Raw genomic sequence first — 11,439 nt, 5'->3', positions numbered from 1 at the left:
AACATATATTGGTACGGATGATGATTATTTCAATAAAGCGCACTACACAGTTCTACAGAACTCCTCTTTGGTAGATCCGTATATTGAGACACACAAGGATCTCTTACGATCCGAGTTTCCAGGCAAGACTGAAGCTTGGATTACGCATAAGCACATGGAAACTTTCGGCGGTTGGTTGCGAAAAAAATGTCAAGGTGATGAGAGCATCCATGAGCAACTGTATTTATTGGCTATGCAACCATCATGGCATATCGTCACATACAAAGGGTACGAGATAAATGGGAACATATTCTACACAGTAGCCCAAGATAAAAGGAGTACCAACCAAAACAGTGGTGTCCGCATAGATGCCACAGACCCGAATGGGAATAAGCAGACATATTATGGACGCATAGATGAAATATGGGAACTAGAATATGCACCTACTTTGAAGATCCCATTGTTCAAGTGCCAATGGGTCAAGGTGACCGGAGGCGGAGTAACAGTAGACAACGAGTATGGAATGACAACAGTAGACCTTAGTAATATTGGGTACAAAGACGAACCATTCGTCCTTGCCAAGGATGTGAATCAGGTGTTCTATGTCAATGATATGTCTACCAAACCAAAAAGAGGGAAAAACGATAATGACTCAACCAAAGAGCCAAAGCGCCACATAGTTCTTTCAGAGGAAAAGAGTCATCGTGGGAATTGAGGACAAGTCGGACATGTCAGAAGAATATGAAAAGGATGACCGAATTCCGCCCTTCAAAGTGAACAAAGACCCTAGCATCTTGGTAAATGATGAGGACACTCCATGGTTACGAAGCGATCATAACCAAGGGACATACGTAAAGAAGAAGTTCACTGCTGTGCCCACTTGATGATATAGTGATTTAATATAGTGTGTGTTTGAGATATTATGTAATAATTGTGAATTCAGATGTTTATTATGTCATATTTCAAATTAAATCAATGTTTGATTTGGTGGGATTTCTCTCTCAAAAAGGTAAATTAGGATACTGAGTGATGAAAAATTAAAATATTAACGTTAAAATGATGTGAAAACAAATTTCCTGTCCAAAACCAATAATTTTAATAATTTTAATTAAACACTACATTTTTGCATTAACGAAATAATAAATATTAGTTACATTATGTTTTATAATTCTAACAAAAAATAAAAAAAGTTAGGTTATCGATTTTTCCTATGTGCAATAAACAAAAATAAAATTCATATTTTTAACAAAATAATTTTATGCCTTTTATTTAATTTACTATGTATTTAATAAAAACTATTGCATTTCTATTGTATTTAACAAGACTATTGCTTAAAACAGGCGGGAAACGAAACTGCAGGCCACCTTTACTCCCGGGTGGGAAGCCCACCCGGGAGTAAAGGTGGGCTGCAGTTTCGTGGCCCGCCAAAAAAAGCCTTTACTCCCGGTGCGTGTTACCAACCGGGAGTAAAGGTATACCTTTACTCCCGGTTGGTAACACGCACCGGGAGTAAAGGAACCTTTACTCCCGATTGGTAATACGCACCGGGAGTAAAGGGTTTTTACTCCCGGTTGGTGGCTGGCACCGGGAGTAATTCTCCTCTGCTATATAACCTCCAGCGCCTGGCAGATCGATCTGCTCGTCTTCTTCCTCGTCGAACACCGCCGCCCGGCCTCTTCTTCGACCTCGCGCCGCGTCCGTTCGCCTTCCGTGACACCGGCGCCGCCGTCTTCTTCCTCGTGCGGCCTCCACCGCGCGCGCCCGTGCCCCTCCTCCGCGCTTGCCCGTGGCCCTCCACCGCGCCCTCCTCCGCGCCCGAGGCCCTCCACCGCGCGTTGCCCCACCGCGCCGGCCCGAGGCCCTCCAGTTCGTACACTGCCGAGCTTCGAGGTGATATATTCGTCGATCTCTTTGTACATTCGTCCGAGCCCTCCACTGCCGAGTTATAGATCACGTCGAAAACTACAACTTTGGTGTAAGCCATGTCAACGGTCGAGGTCGATTGAAAATTCCAAATTTTGAATCACAAAATCTATAGAAACTAAAAATGAATATTTGGAACTCTAAATGATTTTAAATAAAAATATATCTTAAGGCAAGTTTTGAATATTTGGAACTCTAAATGACAAGTATAATTAAGGATCACCAATGAAATTACTTTAGAAATTAATTAGATCGATGTAAATCCATGGCTTGTATAATAAACACGCTATATATTATTTGGAAACAACGCTACGAACCATCCGCTAATGTTTGTTAACGAAATTTTATCCAAATATATTCATGTAGGGTCTTTTTTTTTGAAGGATTTGTTGTAGGATATATAATGGTCAAATAGGAACTCAATTTTGATACCCAGTTTGTAAACTAAGCGTTTTTTAGTTTATCAAAAATATCACATGTTTCTTCATTTGTGAACTTTGAATATACAGATATAATATATTAATGTTGCTAAAGTAATATGAGCATTACATATTTTTTTCCGGGAAGACTATCTTCAAACTTTATATCATAGCATCAGAGATCGCCTGTAGAAGAAGAAAATAAATTCTTATCATTTCGGAAATAGTAATGGTTATATGAGCAATAAGACACGTATACTTACATTTCATAATGGCTTATACTTATATTATTAACATAGAATTTTCTCATATGATGAATGACTACATGGTTGATCACATGGTACATAGGATCACAACATCACGCACCGACACCGCCCCGGCCCGCCTCACGTCGTCGTCGTCGTCAGCACGCCGGCCCGCCTCACGTCATCGTCGTCAGCACACCGGCCACCGCGCCGACACGTATATATACGTCATTTGTATTCATATGCATTTCGTCCATGCGTTTCTATGTATACGGCGGAGCACCGCCGCCCTCGTTCACCCATGTGTACAGACATATATACGGCGGAGTGGAGCACCGCCACTCTTGTCACACCGCCCTTTCTCGTGCCCTAATTCGCCCTAGTACCGACGTAGTTCGTCCTAGTGTGGCGAATTGCGTCCGTGATCGAGGGGCAAGATTTAATAATGCATATTGTTTGTAGATTTTACGCATGTAATAAGCAAAGATTTGACGTACTATATATTGGTTTTGTTTTTTGAAGCTAGATGGCCGACCCGAGAAATATGGATGAGGAGGAGTTGATGATGAATTTGATCAACACTGGCACTCAAGTTGCCGGCGATGATGGTGCTAAAAATAACGTGCAAGAGGATGTAGATGACGGGAAGTCAGTACTTAGCTCTTGAACAAAATGAGCAACAACATATTGGCCAAGTATATATTTTTTATTATTAGCTATATATATATATTATCATATGTCTTATGTGTGCTCATGACATTAAAAATAATGTTTATGTTTTGTAGCCCTCTGGATCGACATCAACAACTACAACGAAGAGTAAAAATGTTCGAGGTCCCAAAAAGCCATTGGAGGGTCGCTTCATCATCTCGGAGTTCAATGTGGATACAGGAGAACCGGGGGGGCCGAATAAAATGAAATTTGTGCACCACTGTGGTTACCTTGTACGGGACCGGCTCCCGATTAGTACCCGTGAATGGAAGAAGAAGACCAATGCTCCTCATATCAGTTTTGTCTCCGATCGTGACAAGGCGTTAATTTGGAATGATGTCTTGGTACATTTCACGCTCCAAACAGATGATTATGATGATATAATAGATGGTGATGAATTGAAGGAGCGAGTTAGGGATTGGGCAATGAAGAAGATGGCCACCCAGTTTCAGACTTGGAAGAAACACCTATACACGACGTATGTCAAGAAGAACATAGCACCAGATTTTACTGTCCCAGGCCCGATCTCAAAGCAGAGGCCCTATTGGGATGAGTTTGTACAGTACAAGACTTCAGAAGAGGGTGTGAGTCGGGTGATAAAGAACCAACGTAATGCCCAACAGAAGACATACCACCATACCTTGGGATCAGGTGGCTACCCGACTGCCATTAAGAAGTGGAACAAAATGGAAGCAGACCTTCTTGCCAAGGGTATCAGACCAGAATCACTCGAGTGGGGAGAACGTGCAAAGAATTGGTTTTTCGCTCATGGGGGAACACTAGACCAGGAGACAGGGAAGTGCGTTTATGGCGCAAGACTGCAAGAAGCAGCAGAAAGATTGTTTTATGCTCAGAGAGCTGCTGCTAGTGGTGAGTTCAGGCCCAACAGAGAGAAGGATGAGCTGACATACGCCATCGGGACTATTGAACATGGTGGCCGAACTAGAGGCAAAGGAAGTGTCTCGTGGGAGCATGGATTCCCTCAGGACAGACCTTCCTACAGAAGTCGCCAGAGAAAGAAGGAAGAAGAGGCACACCGGCTCCAGAGGTTGGAGGAAGCGGTGCGTGAAGCACAGGAGCGGGAAAAAAACCTTGAAGCGAGAATGCAGGAGGAAATCAAAAGGCAAGTGCAAATAGCAGTGAGTGCAAGCAAGCAGGCATCAGAGCCAGGAATCAACATTAGCCAATCTGTTCAGTTGAAAAGCAGCTGCGCTTCCACGGAGATACCAAATCAAGGGGACACAGGACTGCGCTTCCCTGTGGATGACGTCACTGAACCTTGTACAACGTGTGAGCTACACATTCCGAAGGAGAATTCCACAATCAAGGTGGCTATCGGTCTTGTTAATCCTATCGACCGAACCAAGACACCAAGGATTCATGGGAATATAATCCAAGAAGGATATGCCACCATCTCGGTAGATAAAGCTGAAAAAGGTTTTAGTGATTTGCCTCTTGACATTCCTGGAGGTGATGGCGAGAAGACTCTAGGAGAAGCGGAGAAGACATTCATTCTATGGCGCAAGCGCTACATCATCATTCCAGGGATGTCGGCTCCACCTCCTTCTGAACTACCTCACCATAGGTACGTGCGGATGAAAACACTACATCATTAATTTGTATTGGCTTAAATAATTAACAATCTGCTCATAATAATATGTCATTCCTTTTTTTGTAGCAGATCCTCCCCCAACCTAAATCCAATTGTTCAATCGCCAGATCATCATAGTGCTCTGTACGATGACATTGTGTTGGAAGACGAGGCTGCATCCACACCCTCTCCAAGGAGGTCTCCAACGCCACAGCCGCCACCTCCAAGGAGGTCTCCAACGCCGCTGCCAACACCTCCAAGGAGGTCTCCAACGCCGCTGCCAACACCTCCAAGGAGGTCTCCAACGCCTCCCCCGCCCCCGCCTACCAAGAAGCCTAGCAAGAGGCCAGCCCCTCAAACGAAGAATCAGTCCCCGCCTGCAAAGAAAGCCACCGTGAAACCAAGGGCTATTCCCAAAATAATATCTGAAGAGAAGGAAGAAGGAACTGATGCATATAAAAAAGACATGTCTAGATTCTATGACAAACTTAAAATGAATCAAGAAGCAAGGAGAAACCCAGAGAAACCGTACTTCTTCGTAGCTCCGGATATTTTAAGAAAAAAGGTGACTTCTTACCAGCATCAACAGCGGGAATCTCGTAAGCCGTCCAAATCAACGTTATCAGACTATGACCGCACTCTCACCAAGTCAATTGAGGCGGCACAGAAAAAGAAGCGGGCAGGGAAAGGAGTTGCCCAACTCGGACAACAAGCGCACCAATCAATCCCCCCGCTAGTTGTTGGTAATGAATATGGTTCGAATTTAGGATTAATGCATCAGGCAAACATACCTCCGGATGTCGATTTGGATCACCTTGGTGAATTTCTTGATGAGACTGGTCTCGACCTTTACCAGATGTTTGGTGATGGAAAAATTGAGAGTGCGGCGGAGGTTGATATTTGGAAGAAAAAATTTGTACTAGGCCAGAGTCTATACAACCCTCAAGCCTTATCTGATATGGGGACGCAAATGTACCTGCTAAACAAGTGGTACATGCAGGCGTCTACCAGTGGAGACTTCTGCGTTGGTGTCAGAATTAGAGACGAACATTGGTTCCGTGGCGATGATGTTATGTATGTTGACTTTGCAGAATTTCATCAACTATGCCACCTTACCTCTCTGGACAAAGTTATCATTAGCTGCTATTGCCTGTAAGTAATAATTCTTTCGATCTATTATTAAACTCATCATATGTGTGCATATGCATATAAATTATCCTAACAAGTACTATATATATGCAGATTTACAATGACAGAGCTCAGAAAGGAAGGCTGCAATGAAATTGGTTTTGTTGATCCCCATATAGTATTCAAAGACCCAATTACTCCAATGACTAATTGGAAGTCTGAGTCAGAGAGTAACATCATGAACTTCTTAGTGAACCAACGCCACAAGAAGGATATACTCTTTCCCTATAACTTCAAGTGAGTGTTAATCATGTCGATCATAGCCTTAATGGCTCATATGTTGATTCTAGTTAATTAATGAGTGTTATGCGTTATATCCTATAAACACATGCAGCAATCACTGGATATTGATGGACATCGATCTGGTGAAAAGTCACTTGATAATCTATGACTCGATGAGAAAACCACAACAAGACTACCAAGATATGATAGATATTATCCAGAGGTAATTTCGGGATCTCTAGCAACTATATATACACACAAACATGATGATTAACTATATCTGATGACGTGGCAAATTTTTTATTGGGCAGTGTTTGGAAAACCTTTATTGAGAAGCAACACATGGAAAAATGCAAAGCGCCACTGAATGTAATCCCATTGAAAGTAAGTCCCCTGAATCGCATCATCTTTATTAATTAAACATATAGCTTTCACCGGATCACCAGATTGGATGACAAATCTTTTTCTCGTAAAGTGGTGTCTGAGGCAGGAACAGGGGAACAACTACTGTGGTTACTATGTTTGCAAGTTTATCAAGGTGCTCTCCCAAAGAACTCCTACAGAGAGACTCAAAGTACGTTAAAAATACACTATATATTCATTTAATTATTATTATTGATTGTGTTACTATGTCTTTATATATATATATATATATGTACATATATTAATTTATTTTCCTTTAATTCAAACCTGTAGACTCGATGGTTGGAGGAAAAGGTCATACGGCAAGACCAAATCAAAGCAATTCAAGAGTCTATAGCCGGATTTTTTAATGAGCAGGTCATCGATTCCAAGGGCGAGTTCTACTTCGACCCAACACTGCCATTGAAGCCAAGCTAGAGGATGAGAAGAAACTTGTTATGTCACAACAACTATAATGCAATCTTTTGTAATATATGCACATGAAATAATATAATGTAAAATACACATATGCATGCATGCATGTAAATATATATATGATGCATGCATATATATATATATATATATATATTTCTATGCTTGAATTGTGTGATTTAATACGTTCATTGTGCTTGAACCGAAACATACTATATGCGCATATAAATGTATAATTAGCAGCGTACAATACGACTTCGAAAACCTATTTTGAAAAGAAAACAAAAAAATGAAAAGAAAAGAAAAAAGAAAAAAACCTTTAGTCCCGGTTCGTATTACCAACCGGGACTAAAGGTGCCGGCCATCGTGGCATGTCAGGAGGCACCTTTAGTCCCGGTTGGTGTTACCCACCGGGACTAAAGGTCCTCCTTTAGTCCCGGTTCCTGACCCGGGACTAAAGGACCCCCCCTTTAGTCCCGGATGCTTGCTCCCGGGTGGGGAACCGGGACTAGAGGGGGTTCCCCACCGGGAGTAAAGCTCGGTTCTCTACCAGTGCATGTACATATACTCACACCTACAAACGCACGTACATATCATACATGCATGACCACCTCATCGGCTCAGTCTTACTCCTATGAACACACGTACACACCCCTGCTCCTACAAATACCTTCGAAAGAATGAGACTAAACCGCCAGACAATGCATCGATGTCGGCAGACACCTCATGCACCACTAAAAAATCCTGAAAAAGTTCTAGACACTCACTCTAAGCTCCGTTCGGCTTGCTGAAACTTGGCTGAAACTAGCTGAAAACACTGTTCTGACTGAATTGTTGTGAGAAAAAAACATTGTTTCGACTAAAAAAACAAGCCGAACAAACGATTTCTGGGTAAGCCGAGCGGAGCCTAAGTCAAGAACTTGAACAGAAAAACTCGATCAATCAGCTAAGCTACGCTTAGCTCACTCACCTCGCGAATCTTCAAGATTTGAATCTTATCTGATAGCCTTAATGTTTTGACTGGCACAGGTAGCTACTATACTATCTGTTCAGTATACAAGCCATTTAGGTCTTGTTTAATTTCTCCTCCTAAAATTTACTCCATATCCATCGAATATTTAGATATATATATAGATTATTAAATTAGACTAAAAAATAATTAATTGTACAGTTTGCGACTAATTTGCGAGACGAATTTTTTAAGCCTAATTAGTCCATGATTTAACAATGTGGTGCTATTAGGCTTAATAAATTCGTCTCGCAGATTACTGACGGATTCTGTAATTTGTTTTTTTATTAATATCCAAACACTCTATACAACACCTTCATGTGACACCCGATGTAACACCCTAAAACTTTACACCAGCATCAAATCATCAATCTACAAGTTGCTCGGACAAACCAGGTCGGTTGCACGTTCTTTTCTCTCAGTCGAGGAAACGACGGCTGCAAAGATCTAGAAGTGTCATACATAGATTTGCCTCCAATTGGATACCTGAATGTAAATTATTGGTCTAGCTCCTAGCAGTTCCTTTCGATACCTATCATGAAAACGACGAGGTAGCCGACGAGGTAGCTAAGGCACGTAAATTATTTGATTATTGGACTTATCTTTTTTTTAAGACCGACGCAAACGTTCATAAACACGAGCATATACTCACTTCCATGAACACATGTATGTACATCCTACTCCTATGAACATCTCCGAAGAACTAAATTAGACTGGTAAATTTCGAAATTGATAAAGTCACCACAGTCAACTCGCCTACAACTTATCCTTGAAGCAAGCATGTGACCAATCACCTTTGTTGATTGCCACAATGCCACGACGAACGCTTCTTCGAACGAAGCGGAAGGCGACTAGCGGAGTCGCCGCAGCCTATGAAATGCGGTGGGCAATAATGCCAAATGATCGAGCGGCGGGCTATATATGGATGTCCGCTTGTATGTTCACCACAAACAAAAAGACTTACGTATGTACTGGCATGTGAGAAATATGCATATATATATGATATGCATATTCTCGTCGTCACCGCCCGCACGATGTCCCCACGCGCCACCGCCACATTCTCGTCGTCGAACACCATCACGGGCGCCGTGACGCCGACGGGCACGCCGACGCCGAGCACGTCCACCACCAGCCGCTCGTTCAAGAACTGGTCGGCGAAGTGCGGCCACGTCACCACGGGCACGCCGTGCGCCACGGACTCCAGCAGCGAGTTCCAGCCGCAGTGGGTGACGAACCCGCCCACGGCGCGGTGGGACAGGATGGCGAGCTGCGGCGCCCAGCCGCGCACCACGAGGCCGCGCCCCGCCGTGCGCGCCTCTAGCGCCCCAAGCCACTCCTGCACCTCCGGCACCGCGGCGGACACCTCAGCCTCCTTCACCACCCAGAGGAACGGCCTGCCGGTGTCCTCGAGGCCGTGGCCGACCTCGAATAGCTGCTTCGGGAGCTTCCGCGCCAGGCTGCCGAAGCATGACGAACACGACGGAGTCCGTGTCCATCGTGTCGAGCCAGGCGGCCACCGCGCTCTGCAGCCGGACGCCGTCCGACGACGTGTCCCCGCGCGACGCCATGGCCTCGACGTCCCGGTTGGAGAGGCAGAGAGGACCAAGCGTCCACACGGGTTTGCCGAGCGCCGCCTCGTAGCACGACACGAACTGGCCCTCGAGGTCCGCGAACGTGTTCACCACCGCGCCGTCGGCCGTGCGCATGGCCTCCACGCACTCCGTCCAGAGCGCCTCCCACCCCGGCGAGTTAAAGAAGCCCGGCGCCGTGGCCTTGGTCACCTCCACGTGCACGGGCATGCCTGGCACCACGAACCTCTCCTGGTCGTCGTCGGTCGCCGCGGTCTGCTCGCGTAACCCGTGGTCGATGGCGTTGAGGTCGCAGAGCGAGTAGAAGCACGACGGCCCGTGGAAGAAGAGGCGAGGGATGCCGAGTCTTCTGGCCACGCCGGCCGTCCACGGGTTGCTCCAGTCGGAGATGATGCAGCTCGGGCGCAGCGCCAGCGCTCGCAGGTACGCTTCCAGCGGGCCGGCGAGCTTCTGCACGGCGTTGAACAAGGGGATGAAGTGGCCGTTGTCCGTGACCTGGTCCACGTTCTCGATGCCCGGGGGCAGGCCGTCGTCGGTGTCCTGTCGGCAGCGGGCAGCTCGACGATCTCGAGGGACAGCTTAGTGCGCACGGCCTGCTCGGCGACGCCACGCAGCCGTAGCGCCGTTCACCGGTGTCGTCACCAAGCTCGCGCGCGCCGCGTTCCGTCAGGTGGCGGGCGAGGTCTACCATGGGGATGGTGTGGCCCTGCGCCACGAGGGGGACGATGACGAAGTGAGATGGCGGTGGTGGCGCTGGCATAGCAGAAGCAGATTCCTCCGTGGGCGCCATGACGTGCTAAGCTAACTTCCGGCGGGCACCGCACGAATGGTGTAAGAAATAGGGTGGCCTGTGAGTCGCTCTCTACTCAAGGCCCACTCGTGATTCGCTCAGCTACCAGACTGACTGGCCCACTTGCGCAGGCGAAGGAACTCCAGCTACCGGCCCACTCGCGGCCCACCTGAGCAGGCCAGGGAAAAAGCCAAAAATAAACTGGCTGGATGGGGTTTCGAACCGTGGTCTCCCCCGCCTAATACCCAGGGCTTACCACTACACAACACGAACTTAAATAAAAACTATTAAAATATGGTATTACATATATTAAAATAATCTTGCAAATGTTAAAATATGTCCGCTGCTAGACTTGTCAATTTACTTTAGATAGACATGTGATTACGGTTCAAAGTATGCACCGTATAAGTAGAAACAAGTAAATCAGTTGGGAAGTCCTAATAATTTCTAGATGTGTAAACTTGCTCTGATTCTCTTCCGATTTGCAGTTCTAATGGCCATCCAGTGATATGTCTCTCAAGGACATGTACTTGGATGACATTTATTTTCTAGCTTTTAAAATATGCCAATGGCTACTGCCTTCTCTTCAGGCTTCTTAGATTCGAGGGTGATGCTCCATATTAGTTTTTGTTCAGTTGGGTTATATAATCCCTAAGCAGCAAGGGTTCCACGCTCCGACCACCCCCTACACCGCGACGACTACCGCGGCAACCGTGGTCGGAACGACAATTTTGATCGCCGCAACCAGCGCAACGATTTTCGCGACCACCACGACGAGCGTAATCAGCGGTGTAATCGCCGTGACGATTACAGGGGCAAGCGTGCTCGGGAAGATGACGGCGAAGTCAACATCGTTAAAAAAGGTGGCGGCGAAGAAGACTACGCCAAAGCATTGAAAGGACCCTGCCAGCTCCATCCCAAGTCAAACCATACCATGGA

At 45.7% G+C, this 11,439-nt stretch overlaps 1 pseudogene; it reads right to left on the bottom strand.

Annotated features, from left to right (window-relative positions):
• Positions 1 to 5,148: 5,148 nt before the first annotated feature.
• On the bottom strand, positions 5,149 to 10,910 carry LOC136462991 (UDP-glycosyltransferase 73E1-like; annotated as a pseudogene).
• Between the last annotated feature and the right edge of the window lie 529 nt (positions 10,911 to 11,439).

This window comes from Miscanthus floridulus, chromosome 7 (assembly GCF_019320115.1).
Source record: "Miscanthus floridulus cultivar M001 chromosome 7, ASM1932011v1, whole genome shotgun sequence".
NCBI classification, from domain to species: domain Eukaryota; kingdom Viridiplantae; phylum Streptophyta; class Magnoliopsida; order Poales; family Poaceae; genus Miscanthus; species Miscanthus floridulus.
Note: the sequence above shows the minus strand (reverse complement) of the source record. Positions and strands in the feature narration are given on the sequence as shown.